At 36.5% G+C, this 24731-nt stretch overlaps 1 long non-coding RNA gene across 1 annotated transcript; it reads right to left on the reverse strand.

The window, feature by feature from the left end:
• Nucleotides 1–972: 972 nt before the first annotated feature.
• On the reverse strand, nt 973–5142 carry LOC125478211. Its single transcript, XR_007259001.1, has 4 exons — nt 3660–5142; nt 3446–3565; nt 2278–2462; nt 973–1885 (listed from the first exon to the last, which is right to left on the reverse strand). It is a non-coding gene; the product is annotated as an uncharacterized LOC125478211 (long non-coding RNA).
• Between the last annotated feature and the right edge of the window lie 19589 nt (nt 5143–24731).

The following is a 24731-nucleotide window of genomic DNA, read 5'->3' on the forward strand; positions in this document are numbered from 1 at the left end:
TAAAATGTTCCAAATTTTGAATTTTATTGTTTGGTTAACTAAAAGAAAAATAAAATTTGAGTATGGAATTTGTTATTTTCAAACTCTCACTCATAAAAATTTGGAAATAACATCTATTTATATGGAATTTAAATTTGGGAATTGAAAGTTTCAAATTCCATGTTCTTTTTTCCACGCGAAAATTCTATATTTCTGTGTTTATGAATCCAAACAAGAGAATTTCTGCGCATCAATTTATATAAATTCTGACTTTTGTTAAAATTCCAAATTATTTTCCTCATCCAAACACATTGTAAGGGTTTAAACACCAAAGAGTATCCCATATTCTGGAACACCCTAAATATTTTGTAAGTTCACTCTCTAAGGGCATGTTTGGTGTATTACTTGCATCAAATTTTTTTTTTTAAATGATGAATGAATCTAAATTACTTAATACTAATTTAGTTTCAAAACCAAAAAAATTGGATTCAAAAAAGATACCAAAAGATCCGTAAATCTCTTGAAATACTTCAACACAGATCCTAATCATTAAATTAAACAATGTATGTCATGCATTATTGTAATCTAGAATTTTAGAGTAGGATAATCACCCCTACTAAAGTTGAGGCCACAAAGTTATTTTCCCCCTCATTGATAGAAAGAAAAACTAGAGCCCGACTGCAAAACACCACTCTTTAGTAGGAATTGCAATATCAAACAACTTTGTGGAGTTATTTCTACATTATGGGCCTTGATTTTCCTTCAATTTGTTCAACTGAATTGCTAAAATAAGACGAGTCTGTAGGAGGAAAAAATGTTGTGCAAAAATTAATAGGAAAACTAATGAAAATAACTTGAAAACTTTGAGTTTTAATGATAAAGACAAAATAAAGGGTAAAGTGAATAATACCAGGATTGACTTTTTAGTGTAAAAATATGGTTTTTCATTAAAGTAAACAATATCGTGGGCTTTTCATTAAAACTCCCAAAATTAATGCCCACAACTTAAAAATAAAGCTAAAGCAAAATTTTATTTAAATTTCAAGATTCCGAGTCGAGCAAGTAAGGTAAGATCTAAACCCACAGTTAAAGATATCATACAACAAGGCTAACCAGTCGCATAACCTAGCTCACCATCCATGTCTATCCCATTGAATTCTTGTTCCGCCTTACCCAAGTTTTTTTTTGGTACCGCAAGATCAACCTTTGTAACAACTACTGCTGCCCTCCGCCTTTTAAGTTCATCCTCCAAAACGTCTACGTCTTCTCTCAGCCTTTTCAGTCTCCCCGCTCTTTGTAGAAACTTGTTCATACCAAATGCGGTACGAACATGCAGCTCAAGCCATGCTAAGTCAAATCTAAGGGCCTCGACCTCTTCCCAGAATAGTTGAAGGTGGTCAGAAGCATCCCTAATCATATCTTTAACCTTTGTCGTCTTAAAAATGCAGCACAAGTCCCAAAGATCGGAGTTCTTTTGAGCATACAGTCAATCAAGGAAGGATTCAATGAGCAGACTTCTTCTAGCCATGGAACAAAAGCTCTCTCTATTCGTCGTAAACCCCTAAAATCCATAAGGTCGCCCATTGGGGTGGTGGGGACTTCCCTAAGGAAGGGTTAGAAGGGCTGTCATCAGTAGCCTCAGTGCAATCTTGTTGAAAACCTGGTGCGTTTTGGAGTTCAGAATTCCCCTGTGATTCCTGCCCCTTAAGTTCTTTCTTTGATGACTCCATAGTTGCAGAAATATTAGTTTCTTGGCCGCCAATTTTAACTGGGACATTGATCTTGGCTTGAACAATGCAAATATCATTTACTAGAAAACCTGCACCGGAGTTATAGAGCTTCCGAAGAGGCATGAATGATTTGAAGCCAAACTTACTCTTGTTTTCTTTGAACTCTTTTAGATTGCCTGTGAAGAAAACATCAAGGATCACAAGTGAAGACAATAATTGGTGGTCAAATAAGTTGCTAACTGTTTTAGAACTTCCAGACTGCAATAGTTTTCAGTAGCATATCACAAAGTGCCTTCAATCAGCAAATAGAAGCCCATGAAGGAAATGCTAATCTAATGGAAGAATCTAAGAATTTAGCTGTGACATTTTCTTGTATTCGGGTATGTAGAAGAAATGAAAGATAAGGAAAACAGGAAATAATGTAATTTCCCTTGAGAATCTAAGAATTTTGCTTAATATTTTCCTTGAAAGGTAGAATGAATTAAGAACAAAAATGAAAGGACAACAGTTAAGAACACAAACATAAATGCGAAATAAAAAATAAATAAAAAAACAGTAAAGAAAGTACCGTTTGTAGACTTGGTTATTGACATGGTGCTGTCATGTTGATTAACCAGAGTCAAGCAAAAATTTGCACATCTAGTCCATCCGGGTGGCAATGTTGAAGTATCTTCAACACTCAAATACATAGATAACTGGTCGTCGAGTTCAGGATTTGCATCGCATATCCACGTTGGACGTATAAGGATCCTCCTGATCAAACAAACCAAGGCTGGTAAAAGAAATTAAAAACATATATGATAAGGCAGAATGTTAAAATCATGGGATATCCTTGGCTTTGTGTGCTACTAAGTTGATAGGTTTCATTAGCTTTTGGGTCTTGAAGCTTGAAGATGGTTCAGATTTTAATTTTACTCTAAAATTAGATTAAAATTAGAAATTGGTCCCTGATTTTTAATACTAGTTTAGATTTGGTTCTTGAACAAAAATTCCGTTATTTAAGGTTCTTGGACTTAACAAAACATGTAATGTTGGTCTTCAAAGAGATTTTCCGTCTATTTGATTACGCGGTTTAGATTTGGTCCTTAAACTTTCACCCTAATTTAAACTAACATAAAATTTTACTGAAGTTAGCGGAAGGGATCAATCATTCATGTTTTGTTATATTTTTAGAGACCTCAATTAACATATTTTTAGCTCATCGACCATATCTCAACTAGGGTAAAAGACTGAAAGTTCATGGACCAACTATAAACTTTACTCTTAACTTTAATCTGCACCCCTTTTTTGAATAAAATTTGGAGATTTGTTGCTCAATCAGCCCGTTTCAACTGTCAAGGCTCCCAGTGTAAGAAATCTATGGTCGAATGAATAAAAAATCTACTATTAATTATATGTTTTGGTGATGATGAAAACCAGTAAATTCATAAAATAATAAAAATAAAAATAACATTTTACCACTTGAACCCCATCATTAATTTGGTATTCCAAAAATGGGAAAGAAATGCATAAACCATTTCCTTATTGGTACCCAAGAAAATGAAAGTTTCAAGATGCCATGACTTCAATGGCCTCACAATAATAAACTGTTCACAAAAAGAAAATGGCCTCATAAATAAATTAAAAAAATTAAACAAAAGAAATCATCTTGGAGCAAAATCTGCAGTCAGTTTGCATAATAATTAAGCAATATATATAGGGTTAATTTATAGGAGATGGTGAGAAGAAATAGGTACCATTTTATATCACCGGCGATGAAAACGTCAGAGGAATGCTCGTCGCTTTTGAGCTTGGACAAATTGGGAATTTTTCATGTATAGGTATCACATACAACATCTCCTTCCTCATTTCTCATTCTACCAACAAGAAAACAAACCCATATAAATCATACCAAACCAACCACAAATATCAGTCACACCAAACGAACCACAGATTGTTAGAGAGACGTACCTTCCCATCCACGGTTCCCTTACCTTCTCGGCTCTGATCAGGAGAGAGAGAAGAGAGACAGAGACAGAGTGAGTGATTAAAAGAGGGAGGGGAGTACTACCAATCAGTTGGGGAAGTACAAAGTCTTCAGGGTGCAGACAACTAAAACCTCAATTATTTATTCAATAATCATAGGAGGCTAAGAAGTGTGCACTTCGTGTGTTTTAACCGTTCGATCTTGACTTTTATATATATATATATATATATATATATATATAGGGTTAATTTATGGGAGATGGTTAGAAGAAATAGGTACCATTTGATATCACTGGCTATGAAAACTTCAGAGGAATGCTTGTCGCTTTTGAGCTTGGACAAGTTGGGAATTTTCCATGTATAGGTGTCACATACAACATCTCCTTCTTCCTCATTTCTCATTCTGAGATATGGTTTGGGGTTGAGGTGATTGTAAAAAAAAATTGTTATCAAAAAAAGCTGGGGGTCATTTTTGTGTTTGGTAAACTTCCAGCTTCAACTTTTTTTCATAATTTTGAGTGAAAAAAAGCCAAAAAACAGAAGCAGCAAAATGCAGCTTTGAAAAGCTCGCTTTTCAGCTTCTGCGCAAACCTCTAAAATACAGGTGAACAGTGACCCTTTAATGAAAGTTTCTGGCAATCCTACCCTGAGCTCTCTCTTCTGCCTCCACACTCCTCCGTCAAACCCACCATTCTCCCACACCTCTCCGCACCCCCTCCGCTTCTCCTGCCCCTTCAAACCCACAAAACCCCCCAAACCACCTTCTCTATTCGCCTCAACACCGCAGCCTGCCAGAGACAGAGTCATCGATTTCGGAAAATACAAGGGCAAGATGCTGGGCACCCTCCCTTCAACCTACCTCAAGTGGGTCTCCAAAAATCTCTGGGCTCGCAACTTCGAGCATTGGGCGAAGCTCGCCGACCAAGTTCTTGACGATGTCGTTTACTAGGACCGAATTGAGTGAGAGCTGGCGGAGAATGTGCTGAACGGAAATCGGAGGAAAACAGACCCAACCTCTGACGTCGTTTCGTCCACTGAGCTATGGCGGCTCCAAACCCATCAAGAACCCTAATTTCCCAAAACCCATTTCTCCATTTCACCAGTACATTCACTCAGCTTAAGCTCAGGAGGTTGATTCCGAGGATTCGGAGCAAGAAGAAGAGAGAGTGCAGAGAGAAAGAGAGAGAGCTGAGGTGAGATGGTCTGAGATCGAAGGTTTGTGTGTGGGGTTGTCTCGGTGGAGGAGAGAGTGCACAGAGAGAGAGCTGAGGGTTTTCAAGAAAGTTCGAGAGTGTAAAGGGAAAAGAAGATGCATGGATAAGGAAAATAGGGTGTGGGCCCCACGGCCACACAAAATCCTCACATAAAAATAATAATATTAAATAAAATATTATAATAATAATATAGTATTATGCCATTTTTGGTCATTTCATACAGTTACAGCTGTTTTACATAAAAGTTTACCAAACACTATCATACTGCTTTTTTTCCAAAAGCACTTTTACAAAAAAGTTTGTCAAACACTCTGCTGTTTTATTTCACAGCTGCTTATTCTCACAGCACAGCAAAAACAGTTTTTTTTCAAAGCACATCAATACCAAACCAGTCCTGAGAGGGATGAAGGATTTGAAGCCCCACCCCTTGTTTTCTGTGAACTCTTTTACAGATCCTGTTATCGAGGAAACAAAAGCAAATAATCCAGAATGCAGACCAAGTAATTAATTAAAGGTGAAGTACATTTCGAGGTTACAATAGAAGTCGATTATCGACATAGAGGAATTCAATCAATGATTAATGCTATCAGCAATAATAGCCACATATATATATTCACACACACAAACACAGAAACCCTTCGGAGAAAAACCAAATCACATATTCAAACATATTAACTAATAAACCAAATATTATAACTGGATTTATTCTCCAACAGTTCCCAAGGAGTATAAATGATAATAATGCCCGGCTCAGTCGTTCTTTGTATCTGTACGATGCCATGTCTGAGCCAGCAGGAAAGGAAAAATATGTTGTGCTTGCATGATTAGCATGGCATACTATCACCCCTGTTTTATTCGTGTTCGGGCCATGCCATGCAAGTGTTGAACAGGCATTTAAAAAAACAAGGACGAAAGGAAAATCATGAACACAATTGAATTTTAATTGTATCGTTTTGAATTACTCATCAATCATCATGCATGGCTTCTAGAGCCTTGAGTATGGTTTCAAAACCTTCAATACTATAAATAATCCCCTCTTGAATTTATAGGGGATTAATTTGTCATAAATTTGGAGCCAAAAAACATCAACTGAAAATTATTAAGTCCTGCTACATCAACTTATAGCATTACAACAAGCCCTAACGACATGAAGAAATATGTCGTCAAAATGCAAATTAGGCGTATATCACATGAACGTCTCTCCAAAAAGGGAAGGGATGAGTAAAAAAAAATGCGTATATGGTTCACCACTCCATGAGGGATGAAAGTCAGAAAATCAATCCAAATCCCTGGTTTTAATCTTTCCATCCAAGGGTGTCCCAATTTGTTCTGAAAATGTTATACAAACATGAATGTGGATGAAAGGAGATGCACTCGAGATTAGAACAATACCGGTTGCAGGCCTTGTGATTCACTTGTTGGTGTCAAGTCGATTGACCAGGGTCAAGCTAAAGCTGGAATATCTACTCCATCCAGGTGCCAAGCTTGAAGCACCTGCGATGCCCAAATATTGTGCCAACTGGACTAGGCCATTACGATCTTGGTCGGATAACCACTTTGGACGTACAACAAGGATCCTCCTGTTCAATCCAAACCAAACCAAAGCTAGTAAAGAACTGAAAATATCACTGACCCTTGCACCTGAGTTTCGAGTTCGACTGACTCCCAAAATTTGCTTATAATTTGAGGGGCAAAAACTACAGACACATACATGATATGGCACAATGTAATAATCTTGGGCCAAGTTTGGCCTTATGGGCTGTGCTAGGTTAGATTACCTGGTTCCTATTTCCCTTTTCTTTTAGTTAGTTTGTTATTTTTATATTGTTTGTTTGTTTGTTTTTTTTTTTTTTTTTTGTCAAACAATAAATTTTGTTAGATTTGCCACCAAAGGAGTTCGAATCCACGCCATCATGCAAGGACTTTACTCCTTTCCACCACTATGGTAAGGGACCATCATTTGGCAACATTTGTTTGTGTTTGATTGATTCATAATTGTTTTCGAACACAGATTCTTGCTCCCCGCTTCTACCATTTTGATCTCAACTGACGACCATAACAATTTGATATCGTGCCCAAAAGTTTACTTGTTAACATAGTTGACGTTGTGATATGTTGTGTCCGAAAGCTTGTTTGGTATCCTACTAAAAAATTTCATCATTGCTAAAAAAATTAAAGAACAAGCTTCTTGAGTTCTTCATAAGGGTAATGCTAAGGAGACCAAAATTTTAAACCAAATTTGTAAACGAAATGATATGTCACCAATAGAAAATATACATGAACATTAATCAACACTTAAGTAATAATCCAATCATCAACAACCACATCATTTGATTTACAAATTTAGTTTTTAAAATAATCCTACCAAACAAAGATCATTAACTCAGGACTCAAAAATTATTTTTGAGTTAAAAAATTAAACAAAAACTGAATACCAAACAATTCCTAAATTAATTTGAGTTGCGCCAACCACTACTTTTGTTTGTGTAACAAGCATAATTGTTTCATGGTTTACTAGTAATTACCCACATATTGTGCATGTGTTGAGCAGTTGAGCTTGTTAGTGAGTTTTATTCTCTATGGGTTTGTTGGATCCTTAGCACGAGGCAGGGAAAGGCTTGTTCAGGTGGGCATAAATTGGTTTCCAGCATTTTTTGTGATATTGGGAGCAACTGCTCTCATGTCCCCTCTTGTCTCTATGCGGACTCATTTTCTCCTTACGAACACTCTACTTATTTCTGTCTTTTGATTCTATTGGTTTATTCAGTCAAAAAGTCAGAGGTAAAAATGAATGTGCAGGAAAATCCAAGAAAAAAAATTACCTACCTCAAGAAATAGAGAGAAAGATACGTCATAACATTTCATATAGGTTATTACCTTAAAATTTTAAATAGTTGTTCGCTAAAAGTTATGTATTTCCATTTATCATCGTTCTAAAAAGCAGCCTTTTTTGGTGGGGGGGGGGAATCGGCAAAGCTTTTAGATGGCAATTAGGTGGCTGCCGAGATGGTGTCTAGGCGGCCCTAGGTAGTTTAGCTTTTTATTTTTACTTTTTTGGTTGAAGGTTCGAAGATAATTTATGCACCAACAAATTAATATAGAATGCTGTGTGTGTGTGTATATATAATATGTATATATATTTTTTAACAAACAATATTATATATACTAAAGGATTAAGTCTTACATTGAGCCAGCAATAATATGGTTCAAATTCATCTTTAACCAGAATCGAATCTAAAATCTCTTATTTATAAATAAAAATGAATATCACCTGAATAGAATATTAAGTGGCATAATATATTCACTTTTGGTATTGAAGATAAGAATGTTACATATATATATATATATATATGTAAGGCACACCCATTAAAAAAAGGGGTTTTTTGAAATGGATCCAAAGTAACTAAAAATTGGACCTATTTCAAAAGTCAAAAGTCACTAAAAATTGAACCTATTTCAAAAAATAATCTATAAAATTAGATCTATTTCAAATTTTCCTTTAAAAAAACCTGTTCAGTGACGCTTCCTCCACTTTACTTCTGCAAGGTGTATACAGTGTGGAGTGTGCAGTCTTCCCCAGCCCAGGCATCTCTGACTCTAAAGATTTCTAATTCCATATATCCGGTGCAGAGTGCAGACCCACCACTATAGAGGACAGACTGTCACTAAGAGCAACTCCAGCGTTGAAGCCCTCCCCCCTGGCAATACACTATTCAATCCACCTAATGAACAGTAATTGCCCTTAATGAACAGTAAGTAGCCCTGGCAATAGATTTTGCATCTCCACCGTTACACTTCTATAGCCCTGGCAATAGGCAATAAAATATTAGTATTTTTTTTATTTATAAAATTAATACAAAATAATTTTAAATGTAATATCGGATAAGATTTTTAATCGTTGTCGGTGCGCCACGTGTCATTATCCTAAGTATTATTAAATAATACAAAATAAATAATTATAATATGGATTTCTGATAAGATTATTAACCAATCACGTCGCGCCACGTGTCATAATCGGTTCACAATCTTTGAGGATAGATTTCTATCAGATTTTAAACAAATGACGGCATGCCACGTGTCATAATCTGTTAACAATCTTGGATGATAGATTTCCATCATATTTTTAACGAATGACGGCATGCCACGTGGCATTATGCAGAACCTAATCCTTTCTGAATCCTCTATATAATCCACCATCCATCTTCACAAATCTCACACCAAAATTCTCAAGATCTCTATCATTATTCATAATTTCTGCTTCCTTATTCACAAAAATCAGTTTCAATATTCATGGTTTCTGTTTCTTTCTTTCAATGTCTTCTTCTTCTTCCTCAAGGATGATGTGGGAATTGAATCAGGAAGAGGAAGACTTGTTTAACCAATCAGAATCAATGTTCAATCACCAGGGGGTAAGAAATGAGAGGGAAGAAGATGAGGAGCGTCAAATGAGAGATGACGATGTAAGAAGGGGCAGAGCCTCACATTCCCGTCGAGTCATCCAAGCTGCGGCTCAGATCTGCAGGCCCAGGCATTCCGGAAACCTTGATAGAAGCAGGCAACGACGAGGTATGGAACTCTTGGATGATTATTTTGTTCCTAATAGTGCATTCCCTGATACGTACTTTAGACGTCGTTTTAGAATGGAACGACATTTGTTCAACAAAATCATGATTGCTGTTTGCAACCATGATTCTTATTTTGTGCAAAAAAAAGATGCTTTTGGTGCCATGGGTCTACTGCCGGAGCAAAAAATTACTGCTGCCTTGCGGATGCTTGCATATGGAGCATCTGCAGACCAAGTGGATGAGATAACGAGGATGGGGTAATCAACCATTATTGAGTCCCTGATGAGGTTTTGCGGAGCAATCGAATCTATCTACACCGCTGAGTACCTCCGCAAACCCACACACATGGACTTGGAGCGGCTGTTGAAGAAGGCGGAGATGCGTGGCTTTCCTGGGATGATTGGAAGCATTGATTGTATGCACTGGACGTGGAAAAACTGTCCAAGTGCATGGCAAGGCGCTTACGGGGACAGAAAAGGGGCAAAAAGTATCATTCTGGAGGCGGTGGCATCTTTTGATACATGGATTTGGCACGCCTTTTTCGGGGTCCCGGGAGCTCAAAATGACATCAATGTCCTTGCCCAATCCCCAGTGTTCAACGATGTCCTGCAAGGAAAGGCACCAAAAGTTACATATGAGGTCAACGGACGTATGTACGACGGGCCATACTACCTAGCTGACGGCATCTACCCGCGCTGGTCAACATTTGTCAAAACAGTGCCACGTCCGCGGAGTGCGAAGGAAAAACACTTTGCAAGCTGTCAAGAGGGGTGCAGGAAGGATGTGGAGCGTTGTTTTGGTATCCTACAAGTTCGCTGGGCGATCGTCAGGGGTGCTGCCAGATTGTTTGATGTAGAGTCGCTTCGATCCATCATGATGACGTGCATCATTCTTCACAACATGATTGTGGAAGATGAGTACGATTATGAAGCTGTTGATGAATATGAGCCAGACCCGATGAACAATTCAAGAACACGTATATATTGTGCTCATGACGCCACCGATGACCCCATGCAACATGAGCCATTACAAAGGGATGGACGTTACAATGAAAGGTTCATTCAACGATATACTGCATTTCAAATGCCAGACATGCACAATGCCGGACAAATTGACTTGATAGAGCACCAGTGGGCATTGAAACAAGCTGAAGATAATTAAGTTCATTTTAGTGTGTTATTTTGAATTTGGTATGTTTATGTTATTTTATTTGGTGTGTTTTATTATTTGGTATGTTTATGTAATTTTTTTATGTTTATGTTTATGTAATTCTTAGTATATGTAATTCTTAGTATGTTTATGTTTATGTTTATGTAATTCTTAGTATGTTTATGTAATTTTTTTATGTTTATGTTTATGTAATTCTTAGTATATGTAATCTATGTAAAGGACTTTTAATTAGAACGATGGTCATGGTCATGGACTTTTAACAACATAAATAACTTACCAAATTAATTCTTAATATAAATAACTTACCAAATTAATTTGAATAAATAACTTACCAAATTAATTTGAATAAATATTCATGAACATGGAAACAACATAAATAATTCAAACTTTGAGACAAAGAAAGGAATGTGATTGAAAGTAGTTGAGAAAATATGAAATTGTTGTGAAGGTAGATGATAATGAGAAGGTATTTATAGAAAAGTAAAAACAATTTTTTTTACAATTTTTTTCAGATTTTTCAGATATTTTTTTGAATTTTTTTGAATTTTTTACACTTTTTTTTAATTTTTATTCAATTAATTAATCTCTGCCGTTGGATATAAAAAAAATTTAATTCCAACGCTCCAGATTGTGCCACGTGTCACAACGGTAACTTTTCAGATTTTTTAAACTATTATTTCATTTATTTTTTAATTTTTAAAGCATTTTAATATCCACCGTTGATCTCAGATCGAACGGTGGATATTAAATCTGACAGTTTTATTTTTTTTTACCGTTGAAATCTAACGGTCCACATTAAGTGACCGTTAGGATCTAACGTACCGTGGGAAGCCACGTGGCTTCCCAACGGTAACTGACAAAACATTTTTTTTTTCTGATTATTGTGTCGGGACGCGCCCCCACGCGCAGGTGGGGTGCACGCGCCTGACACAAAAAAAATAAAATAATACGCTGACGCCACCCTGGCGTCAGCCTTGCGTCACTCCCACCTCGGGCTCAAGGGCTGGCAATCCCTCACGGGCCTGGCCCTCGGGCCTCCCCCATCCCCCGGCCTGCCTCACGCTGGATGCCATCCACCGGCCCTCGGGCCTTTGTTCTGGAGACAGTCCCCCGAGCAATATGCTACGGTGGGAATGCTCTAACCATTTTAGTGAAACCCTTCCCTTCACTGTCTCAATAAAGCATCAGTACACTTTATGCCGCAGCTCAAGGACAATGTCGGATGGAGTCCTGCTATACATCAATCAATGTATTCAGATTTACGGGATTTTCTATGATGTTTTGTAGTATGAGATATTTTGTGTTCTAAGTTTCTAATTGTTAAATTTTTGCTTAAGTATAAGGAAACTATTAATAGCATTAATTTTTTTTTTTCTACACTTCTCAAAAACATATATATATTTTTTCTAATTATAAAAAATTTAGAATGCCAAATGAGATTTTTGAAGTGCTAATAACAATTTCCAAATACAAAAGCCAAAATTTAACACTCTGTTTGGATGAGAAAATTTAAGATTATTACGGAATTTTAAAATGACAGAATTTTATTTTCTAAAATTTATGAATTTCTGTAACAGCCCGTCCCGAAACATTTTTATCGCAAGTATGAAAAGACGAAATTGCCCTTGGATGTTTTGTGTGGTTGTGTGGTTTTGTTTGTTGTGATTGGATGCCCAAATTTGGGCCACACACTCACACCCTCTCTTTCACTCCCGTTGACTCTCTCTCTCCTCCCTCTCGGATTTTTTCTGCATTTTCGTACAATTCATACGGACATCACCCAAATCAGCCATTTTTCTTCACAGATCGAGGTTTTTGATGTCATATTCGTATTCCTTTTAACCATACAATCTCATCTATACCATATTTAGGACGTGAAGCTGTCGGAAAACCCGAGAACCATAACCTCCAATTTGAGGTACTGTTCATGCACACGTAAATATGAAGTTTTTGGAAGATTCTAAGCTTATAGGAAGCTTTAGAACACTCTCATGAAGCTTGAAGAAGAAAAAACGAGGCGTTTTGGACGTCGGGAAGTCGAGTTGGCGAGTTTGAAATTTTGGCTGATAATCGAGGGTTCTCCAGCGAGATCCCATGGATTTTAGGGCTTGGAATTGGTAAGAATGTGTTCTTCTCATCCTAAGCTTCATTTTGGTGAAAATTTCATGAATTTTGGTTAAGAATCGAGTGAGAAATGAAGCTTTGAATATTTTTCCAATTTCCGGCGACGGCGACAGCGGCCGGTGGTTCATCGGAGAAGAAAATAGAATATTCTGTCAAAGTTGACGGAATATTCCTAACGGCAACTAACGGCGTCAGGTTAATTTTAACGAAATATTCCTTATGATGTTAACTTTTCCATTAGGCATGCCAGGCACATGGCCACGCGTGGGGGTGTGTCTGGCCGTGCATTGGCCAGCGCGTGGGTGATCAAAAATTTTTTCTAAAAATATGGGGATGTTCTTGAGGTTGTGTAGATCATGGTGGTATATTCAAACACCCCATTTGAGCATTGTATGATAAATTATTACCTAATTTTGTTTATGTGCATTACATTGACGTTTATATAGCTGTTTCGCATATAGGTGAGACTATCCTGAGGACGAGCGTAATCAATCGAGGCTTGGGGGCTATGACTTTTCGACATATCAGTGAGTGGACTTTTGGTTTTCAGTATATATCTATATACTTGATTTTTCTCAGAAAATCATTTTAAATGAAATTATGTTTTGAAGTACCATGCCAAGTATTCACATATTTTATACATGCATTAGTAGTTACATATATTTATGGTTGACGCTGTAGACGCTTAGGTAAGTACGAGGTGAGTTATCGAATGTTTATGTAAATTGAGGATTATGTGAGATGTTTAGAGAACTTATTAACCTACACCCCGGTGTTAGTGCTTTGCCAGAGTTGAGGGCCTAGCCTTCACGTGATCGTTCACCTCTCGCACCACACACGCTCACCTTGGATCCAAGACAGGTGCCAGCCTGTCGTACAGACTACTTTAGGTGGTTCCGACTTGTAGGTGACTTGCGATACTTCGCACAACCTTCACGTGATCGTAGCACTAAAATGTACTTATTTACACTCAACTTGTCGTACAGACCACTTTAAGTGGTTCCGACTCGTCTGCAAGCATATTGTTGATGAGATATATATATTGTTGAGTTATGAATTGAGCCGTACAGGTTACATAAGGTAACTCCGACTAGATGAATGAGCTCTAAATTCATGCTGATGCTTTGTTGCTTGTGATGGCTTTGTGCAAGTTGATTTAAACAAATATTTTAATGAATTAAAAAAACCAACACTTTTGTGACATCATTTCCATCCCACATCTTAACTCCCCATCTCTTTTTCCTTCTCTCTCACGTCGCTCTCACACCCTCTCTTTTCCCCATTTTCAGCCGACATCATCTCTCTCTCTACCATGTAGTAGTCTTTGCTCTTTCTTGCAGGCACCGCAATTACTTTTGCAGTCATCATCTGTACTGCTGCAATTACCTTTCCCCATGAAATTTTAAACAAAATGAAAGAGATTTTTTTTTTTTTTAATATTGTGTATATAGGTGGCGTTGATCCATGTAATCATATGATGGAAATTGTGGTAGAACCAGACGATGATGATGGGGTCACCTTGGGAAGGAAACAAATATCTCAAAGTTATATTTAATTATTTGAATTTTTTTTCTTGAACTAGATTTTTTTTTCCTTTTTTTTATCATTTTTTCTCACATTTTTTTATTTTATTTTTAATATAAAAAATAATATAAAATATTAACGTAATTTAACAAAATCGTTCAAATAAAAAATAAAATCATACTGCTTTTTTTTCTATTGTTAAACAATAGTTATTCATATTATACTATTTATTTGTTTCTCTTGGGAATTGAAGATATAATCAAATAGTGAATTAGTAGTTTTTGTTTTCGTAGAAATTAACTCAAGTCCAAAGCTCCCTCCCTCACATCCCACTCCCTCATTCTCTCTCTCTTTCCACTCATCTTCCTCACATCTCTACTCTCTGCCTTCATAGCTCTGTCTCTCTGCACTCCCCATTTCTCTCGGCCAAGTAAAGAAAAGGAAAAAAAAAAAAAAAAACCATGACCACCACTTGCTGAAACCCTTCGTACACACACAGATAGCTGCCAACACCCTCATGCAATCTGCTAAGGACATCAAGCCAAGCCTAGTTCTGCATAATGGGTTCCACCACTGTTCATCACTTACCCCAACGAGTTCTCGAGCTCTCGACTTGGTAAGCCTCCATACTCCTCCCTCACATTTCAGTTTCCGTTTTCTAGCTTGGTTTCGAGCTTGCATGTAAACTTAGAACCCACACCGTGAGCTCAAAACCAGAGGCTTGATACCCCTTTTTTCCCCTATTCTTGCAGAGAACTCCGACAAAGATTCTGGCCAAATCTTTGCCGGTCTGACGAGGCCAGGCCCATTTTGTCCCATCTTCAAGTTATCTAGACCTAGTTCGAGCCTTGCATGCTCGATTTCATGACTGCTACTATGAAACCCGACGAAAACCCTTTATGGGCCCGTAAGATTCCGGCCACCTTGAGACCCTCTGGTATACTTATGTTTCTCTTGTCCCAACTTCTAATTCATATAGTATGTGCTGGTTTGGTGGGAAATTTTAGAAAAGAATGTTGTTGCCGTACTGTTTTTACACCGAGGACCAAACTGCAAAAATTGTTGAAGTTTTAAGGATGTTTGGTAATTCCAAGAAGTCGGGGGTATTTTGCAATTACCTCTAATTTTAGGGGCAATTTTGTAAAATGAGAAATTTGGACAGATTCTAGTTAATCTGTTCATTTTGTGTATGATTTATGTTTAAAGTACTTTGCTAAAGTCAAAGTGACTTGGTATAGGTGCAAGCTTATTTGGATCAACAAACGACAAGCCTCACCAAGGTCAAGCAAGCTTTGGTTACGTGAGTGGATCATTTTGTTTTTACGTATGTATGTGTATATATATGTATTTGTGTTTTTTTTCTTTTAACAACTACTTTTATATATTATGATGTGACATGCCATATTTAGCTTTACAAATAGAAAATTTTTCGTAAACTTATGTTTTTAATATTATTTATGAGTATAAACTTGTGATATGACATTCTTACGTTTTACCTGCTCATTATTAAATGTTTGTATAGTCCTGGGCCAAGGACTAGCATCAAGTGTAGTTCACATGCATCGTTTATATTTGTTTTGGATCTAGAGTTAAGTGCTAGCCTGTCCTTTTGTGTGATGTGTTGGACTCGTATGTGATGCGACTAGCGCAGTTCATGTAATGTAGTACTAGAATGTAAAACTTACGTCCAGCTTGTTCCATTGTCTGAATACCTCTACAATGGACTTGTGTGCCTACATAAACTAATGATCATTGTTTTCTCGTCATAATGATTTGAGATTTGATAATGAGATACCTTGTTGTGCCTACATCTTTTAGCGCAATGTGATGCAAGGTACCTATTACATACTATTATTATAATATTTTTCAGAAAATATATACTTGTTTTACAGCACACTTTTCGAAAAGATTTTATAAAATTTTATTTTCAGGTCCACTCATCTTTGTTTTTTGCCCCTCCAGGATTTTAGGGGGAGTGGTTTTGTGACGACGAAGATTGTTCATAACATCTGTTATGTAGGAGACTCTTCATTTCGGTATACATATCCTTACTCTTCTTTTACTGCAATTTACTTATGCTCTGACATTACTTGTTTGATATGGGTTCAATCCTGCTCACATGCGCATTCTAAATTAATTATTTTTAGGTTTTAATTTATTCATATTTTTCATATTATTATACTTTATGGTTTCGTCACATTTCAGGTGTCGCCCAGCACATCGCTATTCGGATGTCCAGGTAGGCATTTTTGATCGAGGTATGTCAACATTGGTATCATGTAAATTTTTGTTATTAAATGCATAGGAATCATGACATTTAATTTTCTTTTTTTTCCAAATCCCGATAAGGTATTTGAAGACATTTAATAGAATGAATAATGTAAAATAAATGTAGATAATAAGTGAGATCCAAAGTAAGTGTTATTAGAGGTAATTTAGACATCCAAAAATACAAATTTTGCCAAGTCAAACTTAATAATGGATATTGCTTAGTTAGAGCTAGTCATTGGGTTTTTGTTAGAGAAATATATCATGATGGGTTTTAGTTAAAGAAAATTGAATTCTGAGGGGTATACTCATATTTTCAGTAATTTTAATCTGCACCCCATGTTTTTGTGAATAAAATTTGGAGCTTTGTTGCTTAATCAGCCTGTGTCAACTGTCAAGGCTTCCAGTATAAGAAATCTATGGTCTGAATGAATGAAAAATCTACTATTATTTATGTGTTTTGGAGATGATGAAAACAAATAAATTCATAAACAAAAATGACCCTTTTACCACTTGAACCCCATCATTTAATTTGGTATTCCAAAAATGGGAAAGAAATGAAGAATGCCTTTCCTTCTTGGCACCCAAAAAAATGAAAGTTTCAAAAACCTCACAAATAAATAAAAAAATAAAACAAAATGGGAGCAAAAATCTGCAGTCAGTTGGCAGAATAATTAAGCAATATATATATATATATATATATATATATATATATAAGTAGGATTAAGTTATAGGAGATGGTGGTGAAGAATGAGGTACCATTTGATATCATCAACGATGAAAACTTCAGAGGCATGCTCGTCCTTTTGAGCTTGGACAAGTTGTGAATCCTCCACGTATAAGGATCACGTACAACATCTTCTTCCTCATTTCTCATTCTACCAACAAGAAAACAAACCCATATAAATCATACCATACGAACCCCATATATCAGTCAAAACAAACGAACCACATTGTTAAACGTACCTTCCCATACACGGTTCCCCTGCCTTCTCTGCCCAGGAGAGAGAGAGAGAGAGAGAGAGAGAGAGAGTACTAGCAATCAGTTGGGGAATTGCAGACAACGAAAACCTCAATCATTTATCCAAAAATCCTAGGACCCTTCAGAGTGTATACTTCACGACAGTTCAATCTTGATTTTTGTATTTTTAAACAAAAATCCAACGGCTAAAATATTTGGAATATGAAATACTCCAAGGTACCATAGAAAATCTCTTATTTATTCGCCTGACCAACCAATTGACAAAAGGGGTTTTCCACTTCTTTAAGCAGCATCAAAGCCCAGTCAAATTTCACATAGGAAAATGCATTTAATCTGCAATTTACAAAAGTTGCCAAAATTGTATGATGCTTAGAGCATATTTTACTCCGAGTTTTGAACTGTTAAATTTCATTTATATCGGAGTATAAGATACTCAAAGTATACACTTAAAAATTTCTTAAACAGGACTAAAATCAAAATAACAGAAAAACATAAGAGCCTTTTCATTTTATTCAATAAAACATAAAAGTTGTGGTCTTCTAAGCAAGAATTCTTAAAATACTTCTGCTAACATGTATTAGGCGGGCTACGAAGTGTGTTTGTCAATTTTCATCGAGGTGATTCGAACTAAGAATGCGCACTTATAAAAAAAAAAAAAAAACATTAGATCGTGGTGCTTGTTTGGGCTAACTACCGTTTGGAATAATATTGCAAAATGTAAAAAAATGGTTTCAATTTTTTTCTTGGTACACCATAAGTTTGAAATCATATCAATTTATCTTAAGAATGTTTTAACGCATGGTCCTTCATAGAATTGATGATTTTGTGGGGTGTAGGACCTGTTTATAAGCTATCGTATAACTTATATTTGCACTATATGGACAAAAAGAACTCATCTTGTAGCTTTGACTTCTCTTAAATTGATGCTTCATATTTCAAGATAGCCAATCGCACAATTTGATTGAAAATGTAAAGGTGTATCATATACACGTTAGCCCAAAAAAGGGGCCCACATATGGCATGTCATCTATTTAATGGAAGATTAAACGTTCAAATAGATAAAAGGAATAAATGAATACAATTTCAAAATCCCAAATTGCAATTTGATAGAAATTATAAATTATTAACTACTAGCCTCTTGTTACATGTTCACATCTGTGACAATTAGTTCATTCGTTTTGTTTTAGTTTTAAATTTAAATTTAGAATATGTGATTCAAAAAATTTGAAAGAAAAGGTTCAGTAAAACTACTTTCATACACGGATAAAAAGAAAAAAGTGGGGATAGGGCAACTTTACCATTTCGCTGTTCTTAATTAAATTGTCGATTTTAAAGAGTGAAGAAGGAAAAAGCATTAATCTCAGTATATTGAAGGCTTCACCATTTTAGGGCGTTGAACCTTTATAGATGTTGGAAACAATATCATTGCTAAACCAATTAGCAATGATATGAGAATGGGCCGCAAAGGAGTAAGCATATGTGCTGGACATGGATAAATGAAAGAGGGACGATCAGTTTTCTGAGAGATAGCCAAGGGGCGCAATTAGGGAAAAGAAATGGACCTCCAACAAAACAAAGCAAAAACCCAAAACAAACATTTGAGCCCAACAGAACAACCAACACAAACCTTAACAACCTGCACCCAACATTGCTGTTAGTGCATTGTAGACCAAACACCATGATCCTGCATCCCCAGCAAGCTTTAGGGATCAAGCCAACCAACGCTCGGAAGTGGTTGGAAAAGAGACTCCAACATTCACCACAACGCACCAAATAAAACGTAGCCGCAAATCGAAGAAAGTTGTGGGAAGAGATATCCCACCAGCAACAATGCCAATAAAGGCACACACGGAGATGGCGGTGTAAACACCCGAGTCGAAACTCTATGCACCAATCAGAAGTATCGCGAAAAATCACTTCGAAAATAAGCAATTGCAGATCCGGATTGATGTGCGAAGTGGGAAGTTTAGGAAATGGAAAGACGAAATTGGAGGGAAATGGATGATCGGGATGGAGGGGAAATGATGAAGAAATCTGAAGCCATAGATGATGAGTGAAAAACATGTTTATTAAGAGGAAAAGTGACGGGGAAGTGCAGGAACAAACAAGTAAAGGGAAAAAACAAAAAAGGAAAGAAATAAGGGCAACCACCGACCTAGACACAACTAGGGCCGGCGGTGGAAGATGGTGGTAATCATTGAAACCAATCTCTCACAGATGCGAGAAGAACTCTCATGAAGATAAAAGACTTTCCAACTTGTTTAGTACAAGAATTGCAGCTTTAAAATCTGCTGGTTTTTTTATTAGGATATAAAAAGCTGGAGCTTTTTAGTACCTATATCGATTCTCATACTGCACACACATTGCCAAATACTGAATTTTTGGAGTTGGCATTTCCCCATGTCTTCGTTCAAAAGCTCTCTCACACCGTCCCTAAGATCGAAAAACTGCCATTGTAAGGTAAACATTATCAATTTCTAATCAGATTTTTTGTTTTCGAAAATGTTTTTCTTTTCTTTTCACGAAGTATATTATTTTACGGGATTTTGTAATCTGTTAATTGTTGGTGATTAGTGGAGTGCAGCGTAAGGAAAATGAAACAGATTATACTTTTGAGTATTAATCGTTTATGTCACATCCCAACCCAAGCCCCCACCACATCCCGAGCCGGGATGTGAGAATTTAGTATCAGAGTCGATTCTTGGCCGGATGTGTGTCGACGAGGACGTCGGGCCCTAAGGGGGGTGGATTGTTACATCTCACATAGCCCATGGAAGTGAATCCTGTAAGCCTTATATGTATATTCCCATCTCTACCTAGCACGTTGCCTTTTGGGAGTTCATTTGGTTTGGAGTTCATTGGAACTCCGAAGTTAAGCGAGTTCGCGCGAGAGCAATCCTATAATGGGTAACCCATTGGGAAGTTTTCGTGTGAGTTCCTAGAAAAAAAACCGTGAGGGTGTGGTAGGGGCTTAAAGCGGACAATATTGTGCTACGGTAGAGTCGAGCTCGGGATGTGGTGGGGGTCTTGGCCGAGATGTGACAGTTTACATGGAGGATCAAAGACTTCTCTAAGCTCAAGGACGACAAACATTATTCCCACAGTTTCAACATTGTTGGTCTCAATCGGTGCGTACTTATAAAAACCCTTTTTTTTTAGAGAAAATCCATCTTGGACCATACGATTAGTAGTCAAGATCATCTTTTTAGTTGATGGGTTTCGAGATTATATTTTCTCGGATATCGAAACGAAAATAGTACCTGTACATTTTTCATTTTGTTTTCCATATTCGGAACTGCTATTTATTAGTGCCTTGCTCAAAAAGTACAAAATATACTTGTAGCTATGATTGCTGCTTAGGCAACGAGCTGTAAATTTTTAATTTTATTTTTGGGAGGGTTAAATGTGATTTTCAACAAACCAAAAGAGTTATTGATGTTTGATGGGATTTGATCTGGAATACTGAATGTTCTTGGCTTTTTAACCGTTAGATTTTGTGTCATAAAAACACAAAATTCAAGATCTAAGTGTCAAAAATGGCACAATATTGTATACTCTAGAGCTAGATAAAACTTTTTTTCGTGTCTGACACAAGACTTGAAAGCGAGTTTGGATTGTCTCAATACAAAATTATTTTCCATAAAGCAATACAAAAGTGTTTTTTACAAGAATAGTGTTATACCCACATCTAATTTTACCTTTCACGCACTCTTGTTAACTTTTGGCTATTAATCTTCTTCAATTCATTCCACAGCTAAAAATTAAGGAAAATGTGTAAAAAGTAAAAATAGGGGTTAGCTGTATGGGTTAATAGTACTAGAAGTCCAATAGTAGGCCATAAAGCCCACAAATTTATAAGTTTTTAAGTGAGCCTTGATTTGCTTTGAATTGGCTAGGGGAATCCTCATAAAGCCCAAGAAATTTTTCATGTATTTGGGTGTGGCAGATGCTTCAAATTTGTCATTTGGTTGAAGTAGATATGCTAACTTCAAAATTACCATTACGAGGTTTTTTGTTTGACTTGGTGCTGTCAAGCTGGTTGACCAGTGTCAGGTTAAAGTTGGCACTTCTACTCCAGCCAGATGACAAATTTGAAGCTTCTGATGTACCCAACACAGAGAATTCGTTGGGCTTTATGAAGATTCTCATACACTTCACTTAATTTTTAGCTATGGAATGAATTAAAAAATATTAATAGTCAAACTTTAACAAGAGTGCGTGGAAGGTAAAATTGGATGTGTGCATAACACTATTTTTGTAAAAAACACTTTTGTGTTGCTTTTATGGAAAATAATTTTGTATTGGGACAATCCAGATCTACTTTCGAGTCTTGTGTCAGACATGAAAAAAACTTTATCTAGCTCTAAAGTATACAATATTGTGGCTTTTTTGACACTTTGATCTTAAATTTCGTGTTTTTATGATAAAAAAAATCTAACGGTTAAAAAATCAAGAGCATCCGATATTCCAGATCAAATCTCATTAAATATAAACAACGCTTTTGGTTTGTTGAAAATCTCTTTTAACCCTTCGGAAAATAAAATTAAAAATTTGCAGCTCATTGCCTAAGCAGTAGCTATACCTACCGGTATATTTTGTACGTTTTGGGAAATGCATCGGTAAATAACAGTTCTGAATATGGAAAAGAAAATGAAAATATGTACAGGTACTATTTTCTGTTTGATATTCAAGAAAATCCAATCTCGAAACCCATAAACTAAAAAGGTGATCTTGGCTACTAATTGTACGGTCCAAGATGGATTTTCTCTGAAAAAAGGGTTTTATTAGTACGCACCAATTGAGACCAGCAATGTGTGGGAGTAATGTTTGTTGTCCTTGAGTTTAGAGAAGTCCTCGATCCTCCATGTAAACGATCCATACTCATGTATCATCTGCATCATTTTCCTTATGCCGCACTCTACTAATCAACAATAATTAATAGTTAACAAAATCCGATAGCATAATGTACTTTGTGAAAATAAAGAAAAACATTTTCGAAAATTACAAAATCTGAGTAGAAATTGAGAAAGTTTTACCTTACAATGACGGTTTTTCGATTGGGTAATGAGAGAGAGCTTTTCGATGAAGACATGGGGAATTGCCAGCTCCAAAAATCCAATATTTGGCAGTGTGTGCAGTATGAAAATGGTCAGGGTACTAAACAGCTTCAGCTTTTTATTTCTCAGTAAAAAACCAATGGGTTTTAAAGTTGCAATTCCTATACTAAACTGGTTTGAAAGTTTTCTCTCTTCCTGAGAGTTCTCACTTCTGTGTGAGCTTGGTTTCAGTGATTACCACCATATTCCCCCGTTGACCCTAGCTGTGTATAGGGTTATTGATTGTTTCTTTCCTGTTTTTCCTTTTGCTTGCTTGTTCCTGCACTTTCCCATCACTTTTCGTCTTAATAGGCATGTTTTCACTCATCCTTTATCCTCTATGGCTTCAGATTTCATCATCATTTGCCTTCCATCGGGATCATTCATTTCTTTCCAATTTCATCATTCCATTTCCTAATCTTCCCACTCGGCTCCTTCATTCCTCGACACCACATCAATCCGGATCAGTAGTTGCTTATTTCTGAAGTGATTTTTCGCGATACTTTCGGTTGGTGCGTAGAGTTTCAACTTCGGTGTTTACACCACGCTTATTTCTGAAGTGATTTTTCGCGATATTTCCGGTTGGTGCGTAGAGTTTCAACTTCGGTGTTTACAGCACTACCTCTGTATGTGCCTTTGTCAGCATTGTTACTGGTGGGATATTTCTTCCCACAAGTTTCTTTTGATTTGTGGTTGCATTTTATGTGGTGAATGTTGGAGTCTCACTTCCTGGGTGTTGGTTGGCTTGATCTCAAGAGCTTGCTTTGGATGTGGGATCGCGATGTCCGGTCTACAGTGCACTGATGGCGGTGATGTGTGAGGTTTGTTAGGGTATGTTTTGTTGGGCTCAAATTTCTGTTTTGAGTTTTTGCTGGAGGTCCATATCTTTTATGCTTATCATGTTTTTTGGCCTCCTCTTTTGTAAGTTTGTTGTGTTGGTAATGAAATTACCTTTTGACCACAAAAAAAAAAAAAAAACGACCAGTGGACTTTTTAAGTGGGAGACTCTCTCTTGACGAATTTACTGTCATGTATAGTTTTTTGTCTAATAGTGTATTGTCATGTGCACATTTTTCTTTAGAAGGTAATATATTATTAAATTAGAATGACATATGATGGTGAGTTGGTTTCATGTAAGTCACTCTAATTTATTAGAGCATCTTCGATTTTGAGGTGTGAAAATTACATTTGAATTTAATTTGCAATTACAGCCTTACAAGAGGATGTTCATGGGTACTTATGTTGGTGTCAAAATCAGACGGAGTAATGGCTAAAGCACTTATTTCACCTTCAATGTCAAATGAAGGCTCGAGAGAGGATGTTTATTGGCATGCCGCTATTGGAGGTTGCCAATAGACTATTTGTGTGTCCAATTTGTGAGTTTGTGCAAGATTTGACATTTGAACAAAACGATTGAACTTTGGTTTGGTTCTTTTTATGCCTCGTGACTTGAGTCTTTGAATATTATGTGCGTTGTGCTTGCCTAAGATTTAAATATTGCATAAAAATAAAAAAAATATTTTAATCACTTTATAACTGAAAGAGAATTACAAAACCAAAAGAAAATGCACATGGTAGGCTAAAATAAAATACACGTAGAAATGTAAAAAAGGTTGTAAACTAACAATATTCAAATCACAAAGGTAGGATAATGTTTAATCGTAACGATATATGATATCGGGCTGAGTTAAGTGAGAAACTTGGTTGAAATGTCCATCAACTTAGTTGGAATGTGCATCAACTAAAATCATACTACCGGAACATTTTAGATCACTAGGATCATTTGAGGGTTGGCTTTGAAGAAAGCTTTGGATTTAGCGGAAGAGCTTTTACTTGTGTTGAATAGCATTTGAGAATTTGGTTGATTGACAAGCCACTTGAAAATTTGATAACCATAGAGATTTGATTTGACGAAGGTCCTAATAAGCATGGAGACTCTGCTTCTATTAATGCTTGAGGAAAGCAACTTCAATTTTATCACTAAGCCGGTCTAAGGGCATATCAACCATTTGGTCGCATTTTGTGCTGGGGTCGCTTGCTCTTGAAATTCCGATGTTTGTTTGTGATCGCGTTGTCTGTCTTGTCGAATGACATGTTCCTTGTGGTATTAAAAG

This window comes from the organism of the source record quoted next, unplaced genomic scaffold (genome assembly GCF_019419815.1).
Source record: "Pyrus x bretschneideri cultivar Hongxiangsu unplaced genomic scaffold, Pyrus_bretschneideri_v1 Contig24, whole genome shotgun sequence".
Lineage (NCBI taxonomy): Eukaryota > Viridiplantae > Streptophyta > Magnoliopsida > Rosales > Rosaceae > Pyrus > Pyrus x bretschneideri.